Raw genomic sequence first — 26,159 nt, 5'->3', positions numbered from 1 at the left:
GGCCTTTAAGACACAGCTGTTGATTAAGCCTAAGATCAAAGTACTACTGCTGTTCCACTGGGGAGATCTTGCCGATCCAGTAATTGTTACGGTTCATAGTTTTCACAGCTGGGCAGGACTACTTCTTCCTCTCCCTTGGCAGATTACATAGCATCTTCTGCTCTGTGTGAATCAGTCCTTAGTCAGGAGTTTCCCAGGACAATTCCAGCTCAATTCCTCCAAGTCCTGTTTCTAAGGGGTGTGGTGTCCTCAGCAGTGTTGTCTTACCTTCAAGTTTTGGAAGGCAACCAAGGGCAATAAAACCTATATTGTTTTAGCATGGTGGCTCTCAACCTTCCTAATGGTACAAACCTTTAGTACATTACGGTTCCTCATGTTGTGGTGACCCCCCAACCACAAAATTATTTGCATTGCTACCTCATAACTGTAATTTTGCTGCTGTTATGGGTTGTAATGTAGATATCTGGTCTTAGGAAACCCCTGTGAAAGGATCATTTGATTCCCAAAGGGTTAAGAAGTACCATTTTAGGACACTCTTGTGTTCTTCCGGCCTTCAACTAAAAGGAAGATTTCTTATGACCTTGGTAGTGGGATTTTTGTCAGTGACTGGCTCTTAGAGGGAGCACCAAAACCCCCGTGTGTCATGCATGTATGTGTGTATGTATATATGTATGTATGTATGTATGAATGAATGAATGTATATGAAACATGTCTGAATATGCACACACATACATGTATGCATGAATGACTATGGACATGCATATATTTATTTTTTCAGTAAGCTTCTAAAATAATGTCTCCCTATAGCTTTTAAGCATCTTTAGTGTTATTGATTTCTTCCTTCTCCCTCTGTAGTGCCCTTCCCCACCCCTTTAAAGGTCTTCCTTTATCCCCATCACCCCTGCACTGTGCCTATCCCCTACTATATATACTAGGCTATACTCTAGATTTGCCTCACCCTCTTTCTTCAAGGTCCCCTTTTTCTGGCTTCCTTGGATACTTCTAGTTTTTCACTCAAATCCCAAGCCTGGAAGCGAGGATCCACAAAGAGAAAACATGCAGCCGTTGCGTTTCTGGGCCTGGCTTACCTCACTTACTACACTATTCACCAGCTTCACTTGTTTACTTGCCAATTGCAGTTTTCTCCACAGCTGCATAGTATTCATTGTTTATATCTACCACATTCTCACTATCCATTCACTAACTAAGAAGCATTTAGGTTGTTTCCATTTCAGATATAGTGAGGAGAGAGGTAGCAGTGAAGATGGCCGAGCATGTGTCTGTGGAAGGTGATGTCAAGTCCTTTGGGCAGATGCCAAGGAGTGACTGAGATGGGTCACACGGTAGACTTGTAGATCTACTTTTAAATATTTGGCAATTCTGCATGCCAATGTCAAAGAGGCTGCACCAGTTTGCAACCCCACCAACACTGAATGAGGGTCCTCTTTTTAAAAAAAAAAAAAGATTTATTTATTTATTATTTATAAGTACACTGAAGCTGTCTTCAGACACACCAGCAGAGGGCATCAGATCCCATTACAGATGGTTGTGAGCCACCATGTGGTTGCTGGGATTTGAACTCAGGACCTCTGGAAGAGCAGTCAGTGCTCTTAACCACTGAGCCATCTCTCCAGCCCAAATGAGGGTTCTCTTAACCTGCATCCTCAACAATGTTTTTTTTTTTTTCTTGATCTAAGCCATTCTGACTAGGACATTATGAAATCTGAGTAATTTGTATTTCTCTACTCTAGTGTGTATTGCAGGATTAATCTAGTTCAAGTGTCCAATCCAGTGATGTCTCATAACTTCACCGAGTCAGGTAATCATTTAGAACAGGTTTAGAACATTTTATCTTATATTTGAAAAGATTTCCATGGTCTGGTAGGGTGGCACAGCAGGTAAAGATGCCAGCCGCCATGCTTGATACTGAGTTCAATTCCCAGGACCCATGTGGAAGAAGAAAAGAGTCATTTCCCTAAAGCTGTCCCCTGACCTCTGTATGTGCTAGGACACCACCCTTAAACAAATAAAACATAATAAAAAAATTAAAAATATTTTTGCAAGTATGTATTGCACGTTAATCCATGTCTTCCTGCCATCCTTTTTCTCATTCTTTTCCCCTTTTCATTCCCGCTTCTATTTTCATTTTATATAATACATAGTTCATGTAACTATATAAAAGTGAGACACATGATACTTTTCTCCTCACAACCAGCTTAATTCTTTTAATATGATTGTCCCCAGTTCCATCCATTCACCTGCAAATGGCATGACTGCATTTTATGGCAAAGAAGAGCCCATTATACATATTACTATATTATAAGATAGTATAATAGCATTATACGGTAGTAGTATTATACATAGATACTACATTCTCCTTATCCTAATTATGGGTTGGTTCCATAATTAGATATTGTAAATACTGCTACAATAAGCACGGGTGTGCAAGTATGTCTGTGACACGTGGGCTTGGAGTCTTCTGAGCAAATATGAAGTTGTGGTATAGGTTGGTCATGTGGAAGATCTATTTTTAGACTTTTTTTTTGCAAAGGTTCTACATTTTATTACTGGACAAACCATGCCTCCAATTTGGACACGAGCAAGTCTCCAGGTTAAAAATCTTAAACTCCGTCTGGTGGGCTGATAGGTGACCATAATTCAGTTTAAACCCTCGGTCTTCCCATTGTGTGAATCCTTACAGGCCCAGCTTCATTTTCCTACAGTGTCTTCCCTTGGAGTTGTACCAGATTTTGTTACCAGTTTTCACCGGAATCCATTGAGGAATAGGATGGTTTCGCTTTTGTTTCTGGGCCAGGAATTGCTAGATTCTGAAAGTCTCATGAGAAGACATGGCAAGAAGCCAGACCAGGTATAAGGCACTTGATGGTAGAGAGAAGAAGAAACTATTTTTAGATTTTTTTTTAAAAAAGAAACCTTTAGCTGATTTCCATATTGGCTAGACTTGTTTATTCCCACCAGCAACACATATGAGTTCTCTTTAATGCATGGGTTTATCAGCATTTCTCTTTCAGGCATCGTGGCTGGGAATAAACGGATTCAGATGCCAATGAGATTGAATGTGTGTGTGTGTGTGTGTGTGTGTGTGTGTGTGTGTGTGTGTGTGTGTGTGTTTATTGGGTGATGGTACTTCATGTTTTGAGAACTGTCTGATCCTTTTATCATCCCTTCTATTGGGCTGCCTGATATATATCCTAGACATTATTCTTATGTTAGATGTCTAACAATCAAAGATTTTTCCCAGTTTTTTAGATTGTCTCCCTACTCATATAATCTCTTAAATCTCATCAAGTCCCATTTGTCCATTGTTGGCCTGGTTGATTTGAGTCCTATTATGAAAGTTCTTGCCTATGGTATATTGTGAAGTATTTTTTTTCTTTTTCCTGTAAAAATTTGGGAGTTTCAGGTCTTATGTCAATTTCTTTGGTCCATGTAGGGTTGACCTTATGAAATTAGATTGAAGGAATCTAGAATCCATTTTTTTTTCCAGCAGCAGTCTTTTCTCTACAATGTCCTTTCCTCCCCCCCTCCCTCTCTCTGTGTGCATGAGTGCCAACTTTATAAAAAGAGTGAGGTAGCTGTACGTGTGTGGTTTTACGCCAGTATCTTTTGTTGTGTCTCACTGATAAGCATGTCTCTTCTTGTTACTATTATGCCTCTGTAATATAACATATGTAATACCTTTATCCTCCCCTTCCAATGTCTTTTGTGCTTCCAAATGAATTTTAATGTTTCTCTGTTTGTGTGAAGAATAGCACTGTAAACTTGATCGGCTTGTACTGAGCCTGTTGATTGCTTTTTTGTAGGACAGCCATTGTTACAACATTAATTCCTCCAATCCATAAGGATAGGATGTCTTCTCATCATCTAGTGTCTGCTTCAGTTTCTTCCAAGGGTTTAAGGTATTTGTTAGAGGGATCTTTCACTTCCTTGGTTAGACTTATTATAAGGCTTTCCCCCTTGGAAACTGTGAATGAGAAGTTTTCTCCTGATTTCTTTTTTGCTGTGTTTGTTATCAGTATATAGAAAGGTTACTGGTATGTGTATGATTGCTTTAAATCCTGCCCCTTGGCTGAAATTACTTATCCCTTCTAATTTTCCAGTGCAGTTGTCAAGGTCTTGTATACAGAATCACATCCTTTGGAAACAGACGCTTTGGCTTCTTTCTTTCCTATTTGTGTTTCTTAGCCTTTCTTCTCATGTCCGTTGTTCTAGCTAAGATGTCGGCCCTATTGACTAGACTGTGGAAGAGGACTAACCTTCTCTTGTTCCTAGTTTTAGTGGAAATGCTTTTGGCTTTTCTCCACTTTGTACAGTTAGCTACATATAGCCTTTATTATGCTCATACATATTCCTCAACTCCCAGTTTCTTCAGGGCTTTTATAATGAAGAGATGTTGGATATTGTTAAAAGCTTTATCCGCATCTATTGAGATTACTGTAAGCACTATAAATAGAGCTATAAATAGCCCTCTTAGGGCTGCTTTCATCATCTTCTGTAGGCTTTGCATGCTGGGTCTTCATTTTCATCCAGTTCTAGAAAGTATTTTAATTTCCTTCTTGATTTCTTCAGTGACCCATTAATCATTCGCTAATGTTCAGTCTCTCGGGTATGCTGATATTCTATAATTTCTCTTGCTGTTGGTTTGTAGTTTTATTCCATTGTTGTCAGAACTTGAGAAATCACTTCTCTTCCTATGTTTACTAACACTTGTTCTATGCCTTAATGACTAACTTTAGAGAAAGCTCTATGTGCTACAGAGAAGAATGTGTATTCTACAGTGTTTGCATGTAACGTTCTCTATATATCTGTTAGACTTACTTGATCTATGACATCACTTAATTCAAATGCTTCGTTGTTGGGATGACCAGTTAGTTGGTGAGTGTGGAGCGTTAACATAATCTACTATTTCTGTGTTGGAGTTAATCTGTAGCTTTACATTTAATATTTTTTATGAATTTGGGTGTGTCTGTATTTGATATATATATATATGTTTAGTATTATAATGTTCTATTGATGAATTTTTTCCTTCATCAGCACGAGGTGACCTGGTTTAGATCGTTTTTACTTCCTCATATCTATTTACAGCTATCTCTCATTTCTACTCTTAAGCCTACACAGTCAACAATTTAATTTTCAGCTCTAAATGTGCCCTTTCTAGATATTTCATATACATGGAATTATATAGCTTATGTCCAATGATCTCTTGCCTATGACTCTTTTTTGCATTTTATAGCACTTGTTGGTAGATAATTCCTTTTCATTGCTTAAAAAAAAGTCTTCTAATCTGAGAATACACCAGCTTTTGTCTTTCCCTACATGAGATAATTGGCATTTAAATTATTTACAGTTTGGGACTATGAATAGACACCAATTTTTGAAATGAAGAAACTGACTTTAGGAGAGGGTGACTGTAACAGCAGTTGCTGCACAAGCCTTAGAATCTGAGTGTGGATCCCAGCATCCACCTAAAAAGCTGGGTTGGCTGTGGGCATTGTTGTAATCCAGCACTGTGCTGGGCAGGGAGAGGAGGCTCTTTCTGGCTTGCTGGCTGCCAGCCATGTATTCTCAGGTTCAGTGAGACTGACTCAGAGGAATAAGCTGAGGGTGATAGAACTGAACACCTACTCTGGCTTATGAACATATACACATGTGTGCATGTACTTCATACACATACAGAGGGGAGGGGGAGAGAAGGGGAAAGGAGGAGGGGAGAGGAGAGGAGAGGAGAGGAAGAAATTGACTAGCTGGCTCAGCTATTCTCCACAGATTACATACTACCCAACATCAGAGCCAGGGCTTGGATCCAGGTCACTCTTCTCTAAGGCCCAGACACTGTTTTCTTTCTCAATGTGTTTGTTATCAACATATAGAAAGGTCACTGATATTCGTATGCCCCGAGTCTGTGGATCCTTTTGCAGAATATCTAACTTTAACTATTCTAACTTTGTTGGGTTCATTTATTCATTTTTATCTTAGTAACTTTTTTTTACTATGATAAGACACCATGACCAAGGCAACTAACGAAAGAGATCATTTGGGGCTTATAGTTACAGAGGGTGAGAATCCCCAGCCATCACAGCAGGGATCATGGTAGCAGGTAAGCAGGCATGGTGCTGGAGCAGTAGCCGAGAGCTCCTATCTTGATCCAAAAGCAAGGCAGATAGAGGTAAATGGGAATGCTGTGGGCTTTTGAAACATCAAAACCCTATGGCAGTGACACATGTTCTCCAACAAGGCCACACCTCTTGGTCCTTCCCAAAGAGTCCCAAGAACTGAGACCAAGTTTTCAAATACATGAGCCTATAGGAGAGCCATTCTCATTCAAACCACCACAGATTTATTAGATTTTTTGAAAATATGTATAGACTATTTATAACTATAGTTACACTATTGAGCCATTTGTGAATAGATACTTTTTTTTCCAACTTCAATGCCTTTGATTATTTTTCTTGTGACTCTGATTAGAACTTCCAGAGTGATCGTGAAGAGAAGTGTTAAGGAGAGGCATCCTTGCCTTATCCCAGATCTCAGCCAGAGTTCTGTCTTTCACCATCGAGTGGGATGTTTGCTGTAGGTTTTCACATGTGCCTTTTACTTTGTTGAAATAGTTTTCTTAGTCATAGTTTGCTGTGTGTTCTCAGCTACGAAAGGGGGTTTAATTTTGTCAAATTCTCTTCTTCGTCTCTATATTGTTACTGTCCCATGTTGCATTGTTAAAGTTTTGTATTTTGAGTGAGCCTTACATTTGAGAAATAAAATCCGCCAGTGTATGCATCCTTCAATATGCAGCTGATATTGTTTTGCTAATGTTTTGTCAATTGTTTTTTGCATTATTGTTCATATGGCCCACTGGTCGGTAGTTTTCTTTTTTGCTGTCCCTTTGTCAGGCATTGGTCTCTGTGTAACACTAGTATGGTGGCTTGAATGAGAATGGCTCTCCGGGCTTATATATTTAAATACTTGGCTGCAGTTGATGGGACTCCTTAAGAAGGACTAGGAGGTGTGGCTTTTTGGAGAACATGTGTCACTGGGAAAGGGTTTGAGGTTTCAAAAACACATACCAGTCCCATTAATCCTGTCTTCCTTGCTTGTGGATCAAGATGTGAGTTCTCAGTTCCTAAATCTGAGAATCCTGTCTGCCTATTGCCATGTTCTTCTGCTGTGATGGTCATGGACTCTCATCCTCTGTAACTGTAAGCCCCAAATTAAACTTTTCTTTTATAAATTGCATTGGTCATGGTGTCTTACCATCTCAACAACAAAAAAAAAATAATTAAGACAACTAAACTCATAGAATGAGTGAGAAAGTGTTCTTTGCTTGCTATTAGCTTTCTAATTATCGAGTAGAAAAATATCAGTAATCCCATAAGCTCTGGTGCTTTCTTTGTTGAGAGATGAATTTATTACTCACTCATTATGCTTACTAGCTATAGGTGTACTTAAACTTTCCATTTTGTAAACTTAGTTTTGGGGAATTTCATACGTGAATATAATTTTTTTTCATCAAAATCATCTCTACTTCCTCCCTCCAACTGTTCTCACCACCCTTTGCCTCTGCTTCTTCCTACCAATGTCTTGAACTCTCTTTCAATATTGGTGTTTGAGTATTTTGTGTTTTGAAACCGGTTCTTTCTAAGTAGTTCTAAGCCTAGGACTATGTAGGCCCAGGCCTCTATGTAGGCCTAGGACTTGCTGTGTAGACTAAGCTGGTCTCAGACTCAGAGGTATGCCTGCCCCTACCTCCTGAGGGCTGAGATTAAAGATGTGCCGCACTGTGTCTGGCCCATGCACTCTCTTAAATCCCACTGAGAACGTGTAGTGTTTTCAGTATGTGCATGGATGAAGGACTATGCCCTGGTACATGGACAGTCTATCGGGGACCACATCTAAACAAACTAATCCTGCCTCCCCCAGCATTCACCAACAGCTCCTCAGCCATTGGTAAGACTTCATGAGGTCCTACCCCAACCGTGATAAAATTTCATGCAGTTTGATCCCGTTTACGTCCTGCATGTGCATGTAGTCACAGCTGCTGTGAGTTATACACATAACATCTCTATCATGTCAGAAAAGACCATTTCATAGCGGTCCTCCACTAACTCTCAGTCTCACAATCTTTCCAGCCCCTTTTCTATGATGATCCTTGACCCTTAGAGGAAGGAAGTGGGATATAGATGTCCTTCTTAAGGGTAACCACCTCGTAGTCTTTTATTCTCTGTGCTTCGACTAGGCTTCTGTATTGTTAGCCTCTACTTCTAAATGAAGGTTCTCTAATGAAGGCCGAGAGCTGCACTCATCTATGTGTATAAAGGTAAGTGTTTGGGGAGCAGTGCAACACAATGTCTGTTCAGCAGAATAATAGTAGTTGGTGCCCCCTTAGAGCCTATGGCCCACTCAGTACTGTAAACAGTACTCTTAAAGTTATTGTAAGTTCCAAAGCCTCAGCAGAAAAATCTGTTCCCTTTCTGATTTTGGTAGTTTGAGTTTCTCCATTTTTCAGTGTATGTGAATATCTACTAATGTTATTAATATTAAAAAGGCAAATTTTAGATTCGATGATCTTTCCTTATTCTTTTTCTATCATCTAGCCAGGTAACCTCCTCCAGCAGCTTCACACATCCTAATTCTGATGATCTTTTCCCATTTCAGTCATTTTTGTACACTTCGTCATTTTGTTTCAATCTAGGTATCTTTTTACTATTACTTGTTTTTTTGTTTTATTTGTTGGTTTTGCAAAATGATTGTGCACTTCATGTTTCAGTGATCAGCCTGGTATATAAATCTAAGATCCATGGTCACTTTCTAATTTTCCCCAGATATGCAATAATCTTTAAAATGTTCTCATTTTAAAAAATATTTTTCATTAGTTCTTTGAGGATTTTACACAATGTGTTTTGATCATATACATTCTCTCCTCTAACCCCTCCCAGATATTTTCCCACCTCCCTACCTCCCCAACTCTTTGTCTCTCACTTTAAAACAAAGTTAAGCCCGGTTTAGTTGCCCAACTCCTCCTGTGAGTGGGGCCTGCCGCAGAGTATGGTCACTGTAGTGCCACACCACTGACGAAAACTGACTTTCCCTCTCCCAGAAGTAATCAAATGCCAATAAGTCCTCTGCTCAGGGTGAGACATTGTCTTCCCTCACCCCTTCCACGCACAGAGTTTTTATCTGGCTTGAGCTCGCTCAGGTCCTGTACATCCAGTTACAACCATGAGTTCATATGTACAACGGCCCTGCTGTGTTTGGAAACACTATCTCCTTGAAGGGATTCCCAGCCTCTGGCTCTTGCAATCTTTCTGCCTCCTCTTGTGCATAGTTTCTGAGCATTGAGGGGAGACATGTGATACAGACATGCCAAAGGGCTGAATAGCCTGTAGTCTCTTATTCCCTGAATGCTGGCCAGTTGTAGGTCTCTACTAACTATTGCAAAAGGAAGAGTCTCTAATGAGGGCTGAGTGGCCGCTGTACTATGGACATAGCAATAAGTCATTAGGAGTCATTAGTTGGTATGTCCATTTAGCAGAATAATAGTAGCAGATTGTCCCCTAAGGCCTATGAACTATCCAGCCACATACTCCAGACCTCCTAAAAATACTCCTTGGTTTTCTTTTAAGGAGAGAGAGGGAGAGAGAGAGAGAGAGAGAGAACACTAGATCTCAAAGTGTGTGTCATGGAAATCACTTCAATTGGAAAGGAAAAGTCTTGCAACAGGATGGGAAGACAGAAGTGTTCACCCACTTTTTTATCTGCACCCCTGTATGGAGAGGCAATATCAGTGACCAGAGCATACATCTTCCATCTTTAGGAGGAAATATCCAGAAGAGCCCTTTCACTCATACTGGCCTCAGCAAAGCTAAGTTAACGCTGCTACAGGAGTGTGCCGTGCTCCAGGCATGGCTGCCATGGCCTGAACTTCCTGGGCAACACTGGCACTAGCAGTTCAGGCCTTCCACAGACTCCTGGTTCTAAAATGTAAGGTCCGCTGTATAGGTGTCTGGATGGAGACACCCTCCCAAGGGCTTCCTAGTCTGCCTTTATCCCCCATTCTCTCTGTCTTGGTGTGACAAAAATGCACTTAGTGAAATTTGAAAATCTAGGTCACTCGCCTGATCCCAGGGTTGCTCCCACCTCTAGGTATTTCCAGTTATTGAGCCGTCTCTTTTCCCGTTAAATTGGAGCTGATCTAAGACCAGACTTAGTTACAAAAGATCTTGTAACCTATTTTTCTATTCAACATGGTGAATACAGGAATGCCGTCTCAAGCAGGAAGGGTACCATTCTTAGAAGTTGAGTACATTTGATGATGACTGTTCTCTGACTTGGATCCATAGAGATCATGAAATTCAAATTTACAGACACATCAACTCCTTCAACTAGATCTCAAGTAGAATAGTCTCTGTGTTTCTCTATCTGTCCCCTTATCTCTATGTAACTTATATAATATATAATATGTAATGTGTAATATATATAATCACATATAAATGGTTTTGAAGAGATTTTTCTGATATGTTCCTTTCTAATTTACTGTTCTTATGTGCAACAAAGGAGAACCAACTATTTGAGGCTATTGAATGGTGAGATGTGTGCTAACAGGGTCACCACAGATAATCTAAGAGCCTTATTTAGAAAAAAAAAATCACACTGAAAACAATAAAAGTGAATGAAGGTGGACTTTTAAGGTCCTCTTTCAGGCCAGCAAAATGGCTCAGTGGGTAAAGACAGCACCAGGCCTGATGACCTAAATTCAATACCCGGGCCCCATGTGCCATGTGGTGGAGAGAACCAAGTCGTCCAAGTTGTCACCATGTCGCATGTGTGTGTACATAGAAGACAAATGTAATTAAGATGTTAAGATGTCTATCTCTAAAACTTTTCTTTGTTGTCTTATTTATGGATCCCTTGTCATCAGTACTTGGTCTGCACATCCTCAGCTCTTCCTTGTCTTCCAAAGATTTTCCTCTTCTTTAGCTAATTGAGCTTTCATTTTCTCTCCTCAGCTCAGGGTTTTTCTTGCAGAAAAAAAAAGCCATGATGTTTAGAGAATTGAAACATTTGTAGGCTTACTGTGGACCATCTCTTACTGCCGATGTGCAATTTGTGGGTTAGAGACACGATGGTGGTGGTGATGATGATGAAGACTACGACGATGACAATGACAATGACAATGACGATGATAAACAAAAAGCCCGCTTAATGGAGTCTTGAGAAGCCTGTTCCAATTCATACACGAAACCCAGGTGAGAGAGGCTTCCTAGCAGGCTGGCTTCTGGGAGCTCGGCAGATGGACTAAAGAGGAGAAGGTTCTAGCTAGTATGGGAAGATTGCTCTTATGTGGAGTGGTGAGGTTTTGAAGAGATTTTTCTGGTATTTCACTTCCTGGTTTGCTGATGTGGTATTCAGGGAAGCTGCCAAGTATTTGGGGTTATCTGGCATGGGGGAGATATGTCCTAACAGAGTTCCCATGATGCCTTATGTATTAGGTTAAGCAAACAGATGTTATCAGAGGTGTGTAACTTGGTTTTCTCACTTACCAAACCTGTAAGAACCTGATCATTTAAAAAAAAAAAAGAAAGAAAGAAAAGAAAGAACAAAAAAAACATTAAGTCCCCTGGACAGTATCTACAGGGCTCATCAAAGCAACGTATTTTCTTCTCAAGTGAAAATGCCATGGGTTTGTTTGTTTCACTCTAAGAGTGAGGGTTTCAATGTCAACCCTATAATGATATAGAGCAACTAGCCATCTTGAAGAAGCTATTTGAAATTTAATTTTCTCCCCCTAAAATATGTATCTGGGAAAGGGTTACACTCTAAGATTTTGAGGAATGTGTGCAACTCAATCTCTAAACGATCCGGCCGACTTTAATGCTGTTTGCAGCGAGCGAGATTGCCATCTTCCCCTTGTCTGGGTTAACATTAATTCAGGAATACCCAAGGCTCCTAGCCATAGGAATGCCCTTGGTGCCAAGGAGTTCAACACAGCCTGGGCCTGGCACACTATTCCCCAGGCAGAACTGTTGACCAATTCAGCTACTGTTGGCATGTAGTTTGCCAAGTACTAGATAGGACATAATTATGAGTGTTATAGTCCCCCACCTCTAAAGACATATACAATACATACAAACCCACAAAATCATCCAGCTAGATTCATTTTACAAGACTTGTGCTTCCCAGTGTCTACATTTCAGAGCTCTGGCACCTGACAGAAAATGATTTTGTATTCATAGAATCTTTACATATCATGTATCTTATGCCTACTTTCAAGGTCTCACTTATTTACATAAAGATATAAGTATATAGCATAGGGAATAAACACATGCAAGTTCCTTAAAGCTGTCCCTTCAAAGTTAAAAGCTACATGATATTTTAAAAGATATAGATACAAGACTTGGGTTATTGCATGTACAATAATTGTGCATTGATTTTTTGAAGTCACCATGGTGGAAGAACCGGAAGTCCACTGATCGATCTGATAGGCTGAATGACTTATTTCCATGACTTTGGAGCAATTACTACCACCTATGACAAGTCTCGGTGTGCCCTGATTTTCATGGACCCTCTAAGCAGGCAAACCCTTCCGCCTTCTGGAATTTTAAAGTAGCCGAGCCATCAGTCACCCAGCTGCCTCTCAGTCTTAGCATTGGCAGTTCTTGTCTGCACGACTTCTGCTTTTCAGACCAGTTCTTTTCTAACAGATAAAGTATCTCTTGATGGCGAATCTATATCTTAGAAAGAGAGGTTCTTTTCCCTGTCCTGTATGGACAGGCAACAACTATATGGCCTGAGGGAAAGTTTTGATCGGCAAGGTTGGTGCTCTTAAATTCAAACCCATCATTTGCGGATACTGCTAATATTCTACGTACGCAATCCAACAGCACTGTTTTATTTTCTGCCTGGTCTTCTGATGCATTTGATTTCTCCGTCACAGCTTTGTGTTAAGTAAAAGCCTACCTCATCAACTCAGTTGGTCTGCCAGCAGCTCATGTCTGCCCAAGTAACAGTCAGTCAGTTTAATACTCCCTAAGGGCTACCCCAAGGTCTCTGGGCCATTCTTTTGTAGGGAGACAGAAACTGCCTTTCTTGATTTTCTTTTCACCCTGGCTCTCTTGACGTCTCTGAGTCTAAATGGTGAGTGTTACTTTGTGGTGCTTTCATTGGTAAGTCTAGCATTTCCTCTCCCTTGAATCTTGACCCTTTTTCTGAGAGTTTATTTCTCTAGGACCCTGAATCCTTCCTAGAGACAAGAGTGTGTTTAAAACCCCGAACAAAAGAGATAGCACGCTTACCTCAGACCAAGATGGGAGGGAGGTGATCCAGTGAGCAGAGGCTGCCCCAGATACAGCCACATGTTTCTCAGGACATCACACCTGCCTCATGTCAGCCTGTTCATTGCAACTGGGACACCTCCGATGTTACTCTTAACAACACTAGACCTACTACCATCTTCTGCTATGGCAAAGCAGAAGCCACCTAAGCTCTGTCCTTTTGGGTCTTTATATTTTTTTCTCTTGCAACCAAAGGGTACCAGGTCAGGGTCTAACTGCTAGATCCACTTAGTACCAAATGTTCTCCTCTGTCTTCCAGTTAAATCCTCCCTGCCCCGGTATGTCATCCCACTTGGGTGGTGGCCACCACAATGGTTTCAACGTAGAATAGATGCAGGGGAAGCTTGTTGCTTTAGGGAATCCAGTTACTCTCTCAGTTCTAAAATAAAACCCAGCGGATGTTTGTCAGGGACTCGGCACTTAACTCTTCAAAGGGAGGAAGGAAGCTTAAGTGTTATTTACATACCTGTAGCTGGCACAGGCAGAAATTTAGGCTTTTGGGATAAGCAGTAGTCTAGGGGAATTCTGAGGGAGAGACAATCAAGGAAATTGCAGCCCTTTGGGCTCCAACAGAAGCATCAATTAGAGGAGGTTGAGAAGAAGAGAATGCCTATTGTCCAGGCAAGGGTTGGGGGAACTTCCTAAGTAATTTAGACCAGAGCAAGGTTGTATTTGGAGGTGCGTTGAATTCTTTCAAGGATTAAGATACGGTGGGTGCTGCCAAATATGTTATTACTAAGGATATTGTAATTTTTCACCTATTCAAAATGCTCTGTGTGAGAATTTAAAAATGTGAGAATTTAGTGTAGAGAGTGTTTGAAAAAAGATCACTGAGTTCTTTCTGTGATGATCTGAAACTATTGCTGCTGTCTAAATGGAATTGTCTGGACTCTCAAAACTGGATTCTGGCTGCGTTAGAGAATTTGTGCCTGATAATAGTGTGTGTGTGTGTGTGTGTCTGTGGGCTTTTCACCTCCTACTATGAGTTTTAAATCTGTATTTCAAAATCAGAAAAAGGAAACCCAATCCTGAGGGTCCCCTTCCTGGCATATATTTCTGCTGCAGGCAGATTGAGAGCATTAAAACAGACTTTTCACAAATGAAGAGACATGGAGCGTTTCAGCCCATGACAGGACACTTCATCTGTTGCCTAGGCAACTGCAGATTTCTGGCTCTTGGGCTGGCTGCCTGAGGAGTGTCTCAGAGCCCCAACCTTGTCTGCTGTCAGTCACTGTCAGACGGAGCACAAAGACACTGGTAGTGAATTCACAGTCTCTTAGCTTTCCACAAACAATGAGACAAGCCATGAATTATCCAGCAAAACCAAGCAGGGACTCTGAGGACTGAGTATACATACAGTACCTGCTCTGGTTTGTATGTATTTATCTCCTCCAAACAATTTGTGTTGGCAGCTTAATCCACGGGACAGTAGCTTTTTGGGAAGGTAGCCCTTTGGGAGGTGTTTAGGTTCTGAGCACTTTGCCCTCATGAACAGATTTAAGGGGCTCTTCGTTCGTCTTTTCTCCTATGTAAGGACAGTTTTCCTCTCTTCTGGAGGATACAGCTATAAGGTACCATATTGGAACCAGAGATGAAATAGTCTACCAGTGACTTCAACTTAGACATCCCAGTCTCCACGAACTGTGAAAGAACTCTGACCTTTATAAATTACCCACGCATTCACATTCTGTGCTAGAAAACATACAACAGACTAAGTCATAATCAGCCATGAGTTTGAACGTACACAACAGAATTTCATCAAAAATGTAAATGGTATATACCTAGCCTAAATAGGTCTAAAAATTATGGGCAGATGACCCAACAATCAAACTCATATGTTACCAAACGAACCGATAATATATGTACCTTATGAAGTTTTGCACACAAAAGTTTACGATAGCCTTTACCAAAAATGTTCCTCAGTAGATGGATGGATAGACTGTGATGCATCCAGACAATGTCAGCAAAGGAGCTGTCTGGGAGAGAACTCTCTCGGAAGAGTACTTGCCTAGAATGCAGAACGTCCTGGCTTCAATCCCCACCTCCACATAAAACCCATTGTGCATGTAATCTCAGCATTTATAGACGGAGGTGAAAGGATCCCAAATTCAATGGCATCCTTGAACACTGAGCTTAAGCAAACCTAGTATCCAGGAGACCTTGTCTCTGGGGGGGGGGAGCACTACGAAGCATAAAATGTTATGAAATCTCAAGCGTGCATTACAAGCACTACAAGATAGAAGTCGTCTGAAAAGCTGTGATCTACGCGATCTCAACTTTCTGATGTGCCGGAAAAAGTCCGGCTGTGAGGACGGACCACAAACTATTCAGTGGTGGCCAGAATAGGAGCAAAAGGTAAATAGATAAAGCCCAGAAGATTTTAGGGCAGCCAAATGATTCTCATCATATTATAATGGTGGATATAGTCCATTAGACATCTGTTCAAAGCCCAGAGAATGTATACCACGGAGACTGGTCTCTGTCATAAACTGTGGGCTTTTCATGACAGTGATTTGCCAGTGACAGGTCACTGATTTTAGGCAATGGACTCCAGCGTAGGATGCTAACCATAGGGGAGGCGGAGTGTGTGTGAAGAAAGGGTTTGTGCGTGACTCGGTAGTCTCTGCTTGGTTTTGATTTGAATCTAGAACTGGGAAATAAAGTGTATTTTAAAATCGTGAGCAGGAAACTCAAGCCAATACTATGTAAAGATAACTAATTGAACGATGTTACAATGGTGGCTTCGTGTCACTCACTGCACATTTGTCTAGCCCCATGGGATCTACGACACCACCAATGACTGGACTTATGCTAGCATATCATTCGCAATAAACAGACTTTTATGGGATGTTGATAGTAGAGGAGACGTGGAAAGTTATGCAGACATGTTTTGGAGCTCAGATCTGAGGTGAATCTCAAGCTCCTCCGAAAGCATAATTTCTTCAAGTTTATTTTCTTTTTATTGATGTATTTGTCTGTCTGTCTGTCTGTGTGTATGTATGTATGCATGCATGCATGTGTACATGTGTATGGGTGCCTCTAGAGGCCAGGAGTCAGAACCCCCAGAGCTGGAGATAGAGCAAGTCGTAAGCCACCTAATGTGTGTGCTGAGAACTGAGACCTGTCACCCTGCAAGCACTTTCAACAGCTGGAGTCAGGTCTTCAGCCCCACCCAAGCCTAACTGTTAAAAAAATAAAATCGTTCAGGCTTTGTAAAGGGAGACAGGCCAGTTCAAAGGGCTTTACACAAGACTACTTGGGAAAGTTGCATTACTCTGTGGTACAGTGAGCAAAGAAACGGAGTGGCTATAAATGACTCCAAGTGCATTTCTAATGCCGATAAGGGCCTCCAACTGCCTGCCTGGGTGAGAAAATAATTTGGTTTGCTCTAGCTGGGATGCTGGTAATGCTGGAGCTGACTGTGTTTCTTGTTTGCATTTGGAAATGAAATGTGGAAACACGCTGAGATTTGTAAAGGTTACAGAAGAGAGAATATGGCCTGAAGAAAGGTGATGTTTTGTATAACGATCTAATTAATGCATATATCTCTCCATCTCGGGCCCCCTGCCTTGGGGCAGGAAACCTTAACCTCCCCCAAGTCTTCTCAGAGCCCAGACACTGGGGAATGTTGCATAACCACTGAAGGGGCAGCTACAACTACTGCTATTTTGTTTCAAGCCCTCCCCTTCTCTTTCTTAGTCTGGTTTTTGCAACTACTGCTGTTGCCGGAGGAACAAAAAGTATCAAAAGAGCTACGAGGTAGTTTTGTGACAAAGCCCTCTTGCTAACCTTGGAATTCCAACTGTCCAAAGCCGGCAGCCACACCTTGTTACCAGGTAGCCTTCTTGTCCCCGCCCAGATGGTCAGTCCGTATCTGTGCCTCTGATCTTGACCTTGAAAAATCAAGTACGACCTTTTTATGAAGTCCATGTTGCAAACAGGAAACTGCTGTCTTGAAAAAGCTAGACCAACAGGATTCAAAGTTCAAGTCTACCACTTACTAGCTGGGAGACCTTAAGTAAGCTATTTAGGATCTGTTTAAAAAAAAAAGAATATTGCTACTTAGCTCATCGTGAGTTGTGGGAATTAAATGATGCAATCTCTGTGAAATGCTTGGGACACTGTACGCTCTAAGATTGGCTTCCTAGGCTGTTGGCTTGCTGGCTTCCTCTAGTTTCGTCCTAGGTTTGGGTAGCTCATGACTTGATGTAATACACTTGGGAATGGGAAACACTGAGCCACATGACAAGGAACAACATATTCACAAGGAACGCTGGTATTACATTTCAATTTCATAACACAACTGAAAAAACAAAGCTAGCAAATTTTTTTTTTTGTTTTTTGGTTTTTTTTTTTTTTTTAAAGACAGTTTCGGTGACAAAAATACCACCAACTCAACAAAAACCTCTCCAGAACCAACACTTGGCTTTACCAATCCTGCTGTCCTACGCATGTTTACCCTAAGAGGGCAAGATGTTTTAAGGGATAAAAAAAAAATCTGTTCAATAATTTTGAAAACATGACAATGGGCGTGATAAACCCTATTATGTTAAGGATGAGAAAAGCTTGGTGTCTCTTGGTTCTCCAACTGTGCCTTCTTTTTGGTTCATAAAGAGAATGTGTTATCCTCTACCAGTTTCCTGTTTGCACTCTTGAGGTCAGGGCTGTGCCTGGACATGCTTGTGAACTGGCTTTGGGCCTGATGGGCCACTCAGTGGGAATTGTGGCTTTTGCATCTCTTCCAATAAGCTTTGCTCACCAGTCAAGGAAACAGTTGTTCTTGGACTATGATCCATGAGTTTAGGGATACAGGAACAATATGGATTTGAGTGACATTTCTGTTGGCCAATGAAGCTTTCATCGTTATTGTGGTATTAGGTGTTTCATTGAGCTCCAAGCCACTATTGAAATACTCTTGCTTGAAAAATATTTTGCTCTATTAACCATTGTGGAATAATGGCTTTTAATGTGTTTGAAGTTGATTAATGCTCTTATAGAAATCTATAGCAAGGCATAAGACAATACATGGCCATGCTTTACAGAAATGTGTTTATGAACACATATGGAATTACCTCTCCCAGCGATAGCTAAGAGAACTGACTATCTTGATAGATATCTCTGTATCTTCTCTGCTCAATATGGTAGCCACTAGCTACATGTAGATATTGTATGTGTAAGTTAAATTTTATTTACTGTATTTAAATTTAAACAGCAACCATGTGGTGAATGGCTGCCCTACAGGATAGGGCAAGTTTAAAACATAATGAAAAGTCACTTAAACTCTCTGGATCTCATTTCGCAATGTGCTATGTGTTTGAATTTGACCATTGAGTTTCTCAACCTCAGTTGTATAATGAATTCACTCAGGGGTCATTGGAAAATGCTGATACTTAAGCACATCCTCCCAGTGTTGTTAATTTGGCATTGATATTTTATTAGCTTATTGACTTGTTTATTTTGAACGTGGGGAGATACACACACACACACACACACACACACACACACACACACACACACACATCCCACAGGCTGTGTGTGGAAGACAGAGGCAACTTTTGGGAATTAAGTCTCTCCTTATATCATGTAGTTCCTGAGGACCAAACTCAAGTTGTCAGACCAGGTGGCAGGATCTTTTCCCGCTAGGCCATCTTGCCAACCTGAAATAGATATATTTTTAGGGCTACAGACAATAGGACAGTCAAGGTTGGGCACTAGAACTGAACTGAATTCTCTCTAAGCTTCTAGCTCTGTATTTCATTATAAAATATGCTCAATTTAAAACACATAGAGTACTTGTTTTTTAATCCTGTAATAGAAAATTACATAGTGGTTTAAAAAATGTAGAGGCGTCCCTGAAACACACTTGAAACAATTATTTGGAAGCATTAGACTGGGTTGACTTGATATACTCCTCATAGGAGATTTTCCGTGTCGTTATAAATCACGAGTTTAAGCTAGGAACAAGGAAAAGGCTGTGTGTGTATACTTGTTTTGGAATCTGATTACAGCCTTGTATCAAAGCTTGGCCATCTGCCCAAGGACCTGCATGGGGTGACCTCACTGAGTAACCCAAGCTGTAAGTTTATGAAGCTCTCAGTGGGAGGTCTTTGGACGACCAGTTTGGAGCAACACACTATTGCTGAGTTTGTATCTTCCCTGGGATTAGAGAAACAAAGTCTTTGGCCAAGGCATTCTGTCTCAAAGCTACCACAGAAATGGGTCCAGGGAGAATTGGGAGAATTGGAAAGTTTGTTCCTAGAACATCTAGGGTTTCAGGCAAATGGGCATTTCTCTTAGCTCCGAATGGCACAGTGTTAAGTGAAATCATTTTAATTTTTTTGTTTTTTTTTTAGTCTGACTAATTATAATATATATGTTTGTTTGTTTGTTTGTGGACCTTCACTAATTACACACCATTTTCATTGTCGAACGAAGAACTATGCATACAAAATGTTGATCATAAAGGAGGTATTACAGGTTGTTTTAATTACCATCACACAGAGTCTATATATAACTCAATGTCATACTTCTTTGAATATCTTATGGGAGAGATGATTTCACAAACAAATAAATCTCACTAAGAAAATGCTGTTGTCGTCTGTTCACAAGAATAGATGAGAGTCTGTTGTGTGACTTTTACAGGGGAGATATAAAGAAGGCATAATTTCTAGAAATAGGGTACTGAAAAATCAGAGAAGTGATACCATCCAGGTCCAACTTAGAAAACCAATGAATTTATTGATGTTATTTATTTATAGGTGTATGGGTGACTCAGGCAGCTGCATCATTGAATGATCTTATTTAATCTGGGTAATGAAACATTAAGGCTTTACCCATGAGTCCTATCCTATCCCCATTCAGCTTTTCAATATATATATATATATATATATATATATATATATATATATATATAACTGGTGGCCAGGAGGGAGTGCAGTTAGATTGGAGTAAGTTTCTGGTGATGGCCTCTTCCTTTCATGATGGTGTCAACAGTCCCATTATAGTCACTACAAGCTAGCTCTCCCTGTATCACTCTGCTTACCTTGTTACCGTAAATTTAGGTTCTATGATGGCCAGTGTCACTGGCCAGATTCAAAGAGCTCTATCCCAACAGACCCTACCTCATACTGGTGCATAACTCACTTCCAAGAATGTTACAGTTATAAATGTGAATGGCAGAACTTTTGGACAAATTCTTGGATGGAAGGTATTCTCTATCTCTTAAGTTATGGAAATGAGACAAAAACAGCAGCAGGATGGTCTTCACAAGACTAAAAAAAAGTTTATGCATTAAAATAGCAAAAGTAAAGAGAAATATGGATGTGGAATATATATTTCCCAACCATAGTTTTTTAAAAAAGAAAGAGTTCTTACAAAACAGTAAGAACAAAGAAGAAAAAAAGAAAGCAAAAGAAAAAGAGAAAAGTAAAAAAATAAAACCCAAACACTGCTAACCAACTCTTCACAGAAGATACTGAACCTGTCACCAAAAATGCAAAAAAGGATGCCCACCTTCTCTAGTAATCAGGTAAATAAGATTTAAAAATAACACAATATCTAAAACCACAAAAGGGTATCGGAAAGTATAAAAACCAGTTCAAAGCATTGACAAGGAAATGGACAAAAGAAACAATCGAGCATTGTTAATGGGAGGGAAACTGGCATAGCCCTTTAGAGAGCAACTTGACAATATGCAGGAAAGCAGGTGGTGTGCATAGCCACCTCCCGGCATGGCTCCTACATTAGTCTTTGTATGTGCTTGAAGGTTGATATTTCTTCAAGTAGCCGTAGACTTGTTCCTTCTAAAAACAAAATGTTGAAAATATTACTGCAATTAATTGGGAAAATGGTAGGTGAGCTGTGGCTAATGGTTCGTGAGCTGGGCCCGCTCATGTCAATATAGCTCATCATAGTGATGAATGAGAAGGGAGGTGAGGTGATTAGCTTTTCAGTACAAAGTGAGCATTGTAGATACTGAGACCACCCTCTCCTGGGCCTTCTCTCTTGAAGATAAGGCAAGATGCCCCTGGTTACATTAGCTTTATGACAGGAACATGGACTGGGGTGTACAGAGTTTCAAGTTCATTTGAAATGATTCCTCAAGCACTGTGTCTCCACAAGTGATCATTACACAGAGAGTTTATGTTGTGGTAATTTGTTACCCCAGTAAGCCCGAAAAAAAAAAAAAACACACAACCCAGTTAATATATTTATAAGCTATATGCCTAGAGTGGGCAGATCTATCACTATACTAATTTACTCCCCAGCTATGAGATCCTTTTTGACTTGCAGTTTCTTTAGGCCATGTGGTTCTACTCCATCTTCCTTCTACCTCATCTTCCTCAGTTCTCCTCTCTCTCTTCTTCCTTCTCTGAGACCTTCAGTCCCACCTTTCCCTTCCACTGCCCAATCATGGGCTCTAGTCTTTATTTGACCAGTCAAAATGGGGAGAAGGTTCAGTGATATCACCTGAGTATGTGATCCACTCCTTATGGTGGGCAGCTTCTCTTGAGGAAGTAGAATTAACATCAAAATACAAACATCACCAGGGCAACCGCAACAAGTTTGGATGCTTAAAATGTTTTATCAAGAAGCAAAAGGCAATACATTGACTAGTCCCCACAGAATAGCTAATGACACGATTTTAGAGATTAAGGACAGGAAACTATATAAAGTCCCAACTTGAGGGACTTTATAAACTTTACTAAACAATATAACATAGTTATTGAGTTTTCATGGCTTGTGGGTATGAGTCTCAGGCCCAGACTCAGCTGCACAGGAAACTGTAATAAAGATTCACATCTTTTCTAAGTCCCTTTCTGGCCCCAGTCCATGGTGAGGAAGAACAAGGAAGCTTGTTTTGGGTGCTGAGAGTCCTGGAAATCCCATCTGACTCTACTCTCTTAGCTGACCTGATGTTGTTGACCCCTTCCAATGTGCCTTTCCACCTGGATGGCTCTCTACACTCTTCCCCTGCTGTCCTATAGATCAGAAATCCTTCTGGCTAGTGTAGGCCTGTACTAGCCAGGCAGAGGTAGGGCAGGAAGCATTAGTAGCTATTTCAAAAGCATTGCTCTCTCATAAACTTCTCTTCCCTATGCAGCTTCAATCTATACAGGAAATGAGCATGGAGGATTTGTGGGGTGAGGAGTTTGGGGAGATATAGCTGCTTAGGTAAATCTGGCCAGAATTATAGCTATCTGACTAATCATTATTAAAGTACTTCCTTTATTTTTGAGATGGACAGAGTCTTACTATGTAGCTCTGCCTGGCCTGGAACTCACTATGTAGACCAGCCTAACCTCCAACACACAGGGATCTGCCGAGCTCTGTTTCAGAATAATGGGATCGAAGGTGTGTGAATCACTGTGCCAAGCCATAGCAGCAAAGTCAAAGCCAAAGCCAAACCAAACAAACAACAAACAAACAAAACCTCCACTTACTTTAAAAAGAAAGAGCCATCTTCTTGAGAGAACAAGACCGGAAGATGGAAATTCAAGGTCTGTCTGGGCCAATCTAGATAACTTAAAGAGATCAAGTCTGAAAATAAAAAATATGAGGGCTGGGGATATAAGCACAATTGCCTAGCATGTGTGAGGTCCTGTGTTCACTTCTCAGTAGAGGGAAGGGAGTAGGAAAGGAAGGAGGGAAGATGGGAAGAAAGGAAGAAAGGAAGGAGGTAAGAAAGGAAGAAGGGAAGAAGCGAGACAGGGAAGTAGATTGATTTAAAAAAAAAAGTAGTTCAAGGGTTGGCAGGGTGGTTCAGTGGGTAAAGGAAGGTAAAGTAGTTGCCACCAAGCATGATGATCTGAGTTTGATCCCAGGATCTACATGGTGGGAAGAGAGAATGGACTCTTGAGAGTTCCATGTCACACGCACATACCTTTCAGCTGTGTGAACACATACTTGCTCACACACACAACAGATATAAGTAAATGTAAATTCTAAAACATAAATTTTCAAACATTTTGTTGCTGTCAAGGCAACATATGCAAACTAAATAATAAATGCTTTGGGAAGTAGATACAGAAAGAGTTTTCAGGGTTATACTTCCAACTATTGAGCTTTCAAAATTGAATCCAGGACCTCCTACACACTAGACAAGTGTTCTGCTACTGAGCTGTATCTCTGGCCCTCTTTTTACTTTAAGAATGAATAGCATTAAGTTGTCTTTTTTTTAGAAGTCCCTGTTTAGTCAGAGGTAAGAGGTGGCATCTCTACACAGACCTACACAAGGTTTAATGGTGTCTGAAGCCTAGAGAGTTCTGTTTCTTACTAGATCTCAACTTGGCTATTCCTAACTCAAAGGGCAGAACCAAGTTTGCTTTGAAAAGTCTGGGATCTATTCAGGGGACCATGGGTACTGCTGATCCAACCTAAGTCCTGATATCTTCAAATTTTACGAAATTTAGTTTTGTTTTTCAAGACAGGGTTTTTCTATGTGGCCCTGGCTGTCCTAGAATTTGCTTTGTAGACCAGACTGGCCTTGAACTCAGAGATCCACTTACCTTTGCCTCCTGAATGCTGGGACTAAAGGTGTGTACCATCGCACCCAGTTTGAGATTAATGTTTTAAGATTCAATCAAAGAGGGGTCTTTGAAGAACAAATGCCTGGTGTTGGGGTAGCAGTGACTGAAACACATTCCCAATTAGTCAATGATTCTGCAGCTATTGTCTCCAGATCAGCAGCTCTTGGGAAACTGATGACATTAAAATTCTTCAGCTCCTTCTGCTTCTGTTGAAAAGGATGCTGTGTTTGATTGTGGTCCGAAGCTTTGAAGCACTACTTGGCATCTCCTTCCTTGGAGGTCTCACTGTTTAAACATAACAGATTTGATAGCTTGTTGGTAAGGTGAGGTCCAGCTTGTCTCCATTAGGTCATCTTCATGTGAATCCGGTGGTTATACGGTTTTGTTCTAGGGATATTTCATTTTTTTAATAACGGTTTTAGCTGACATTCATGGAGAGAATAAATCCTTAGAACTGTGCCACTAGTGAAAGGAAATCCTGTCTAGATTATGTTTCTTTAAAAAGCTGTGTCACACCATCCTTTGGGCCCTCTGCTGGAAAAGTAGAATCAAGTCTCAAATAATGCCTTTTAAATTGTATCCTCTAGTATTATAGATGTAGGACAGTACTGTATCATACCTCTGTGGATGTAAAATAGCTTTTACCTGCTTTATGATACGTAGTAGGGACCGTGCTTTATCAGAGCTGTTTTTAATGATGTTGCTCAGAATGTTTTCTTTCCAGATGATGATTGAGAAGCTAATTTAAAAAAAAATGGTGCCAGGTTAAAAAAAAAATGTGATGGCACTCCATTTAAAAATTCATGAAATATAGGATAATCACTCTGAAATTTTGTCTTTTCTGAACAAATGTTTTTTGTTATAGGAAGAATTGTAGATAGAAGCATAAATGTAATATGTGTGATATATGTTTTTGTTATATTTAAACATATATATATATATATATATATGTATTCCAGTAAAGGTTTATATGCAAAAAAAAAGAAGGTATATTGATAGAATTTTGTGATTTAAAAATACATTGGAGTTTGTACTTCATGTAAGCCAAGGATTGTTGTTCCATCCATGTTAATCCATGGTCTTAAATATTGTTTTACAGTAATTTAAAATAATATTTAAAATAAATATTTGGTATTTAAAAAAAAAAAGGAAGCCAAAGTCCCACCCTGCTTCAGGGGTGCTCTAGTTGTATCAGGTCCTTTACATTAGGTAAGACACTAATTACCAATTCTCCAATCTACAGGGTCTTTGTATAGTTCAAATAAGCTCTTCCCTACATATGCATCAGAACACTATAAGGAATTGGACACATAAATCATCACACTAATTAAATTATATATTTGATTTATGGTCTTGAGCTTTTAAGGATCAAATATTGTTTTCATAAGTGACTCCTGGAAATAATTTTACTTTAGAGATATGTTGAAATGAAAATATTTGCATTCATGGAATAGAAGCTATGAAATTAAAAAAAAAATAAATAAAACATTTTGTGGAAAAAAAAATTCTTCAGCTCCACTTCAGACCGCTTGAACTAGGAACTCTTGAGGGAAGAAGGCCCTGAGTGCTAAAATTAAGACCCTTTATACTAAACAGGACAGTCAAACAAGTGACTTAGAATTGGTTAAACACCAAGTCCAAACTCAGTGGAGGTCATGTTGATAGATAAGGCAGAGAAGGTTTAGGGTTTGAGGAGAAAGTGAAAGAAGCATGGGACTTGCACAGATGGTGCTCAGTGGGGACCAGGCAGGCTATGGTTTGTCCCCTCTGAAATTTAGGTTGAAGTCTAATCCCCATCATGATATGTTAAAATGTAGGACCAAATATGACTTAAGAGATGATGCTTGTGGGGGCTAGAGAGACAACTCAGTGGTAAAGAGTATGTTCTGGCCTGGCAGGGAATGGGAGTTTGGTTCCTCATAGCCATAAGGTGTGTCTCACAATTGCCTGTAATTGCAGCTCCAGGGTATCCAACACCCTCTTATGGCCTCTATGCACCCTGGGAATTTATATGCACAACCCCCACATATGTGCACATAATTAAAATAAATGCAGGAATAAAAAAGAAGTGACTAGGTTTCTACCCTCACGAATGGATTAACCCATTCATGCAAGTAGTGACTTAATGAGTGTGAAAAGTTAATGTGCTATTTTGATAGTAAGGCTGCTGTAAAAAAAAAAAAAAAAAACCTGTCTAACTAAGTCTTCCGCATATCCTGTCTCTCCATTTGATGCCCACACTCTTGCTGGAGTCCCCTAGGAATGTCATCACTGTGGCTAGCGA

The 26,159-nt window shown here is 40.2% G+C and overlaps 1 long non-coding RNA gene across 17 annotated transcripts in view; it reads left to right on the top strand.

Annotated features, from left to right (window-relative positions):
- LOC120100714 (uncharacterized) overlaps positions 1–26,159 on the top strand; it is a 135,169-nt gene that overhangs the window by 16,527 nt on the left and 92,483 nt on the right. For 2 of the 17 annotated variants that reach the window (XR_015674003.1, XR_015673987.1), the window contains exon 4: positions 11,022–11,261. The exons of the other annotated variants lie outside the window; for them this stretch is intronic. This is a non-coding gene — a long non-coding RNA (uncharacterized LOC120100714). The remainder of the gene's footprint in view (positions 1–11,021; positions 11,262–26,159) is intronic. 17 annotated transcript variants of the gene reach the window in all.

The sequence above is a fragment of the Rattus norvegicus genome, chromosome 2 (assembly GCF_021556685.1).
Source record: "Rattus norvegicus strain SHRSP/BbbUtx chromosome 2, alternate assembly SHRSP_T2T, whole genome shotgun sequence".
Taxonomy (NCBI): Eukaryota; Metazoa; Chordata; class Mammalia; order Rodentia; family Muridae; genus Rattus; species Rattus norvegicus.
This window is presented reverse-complemented; position numbering and strand designations above follow the sequence as displayed.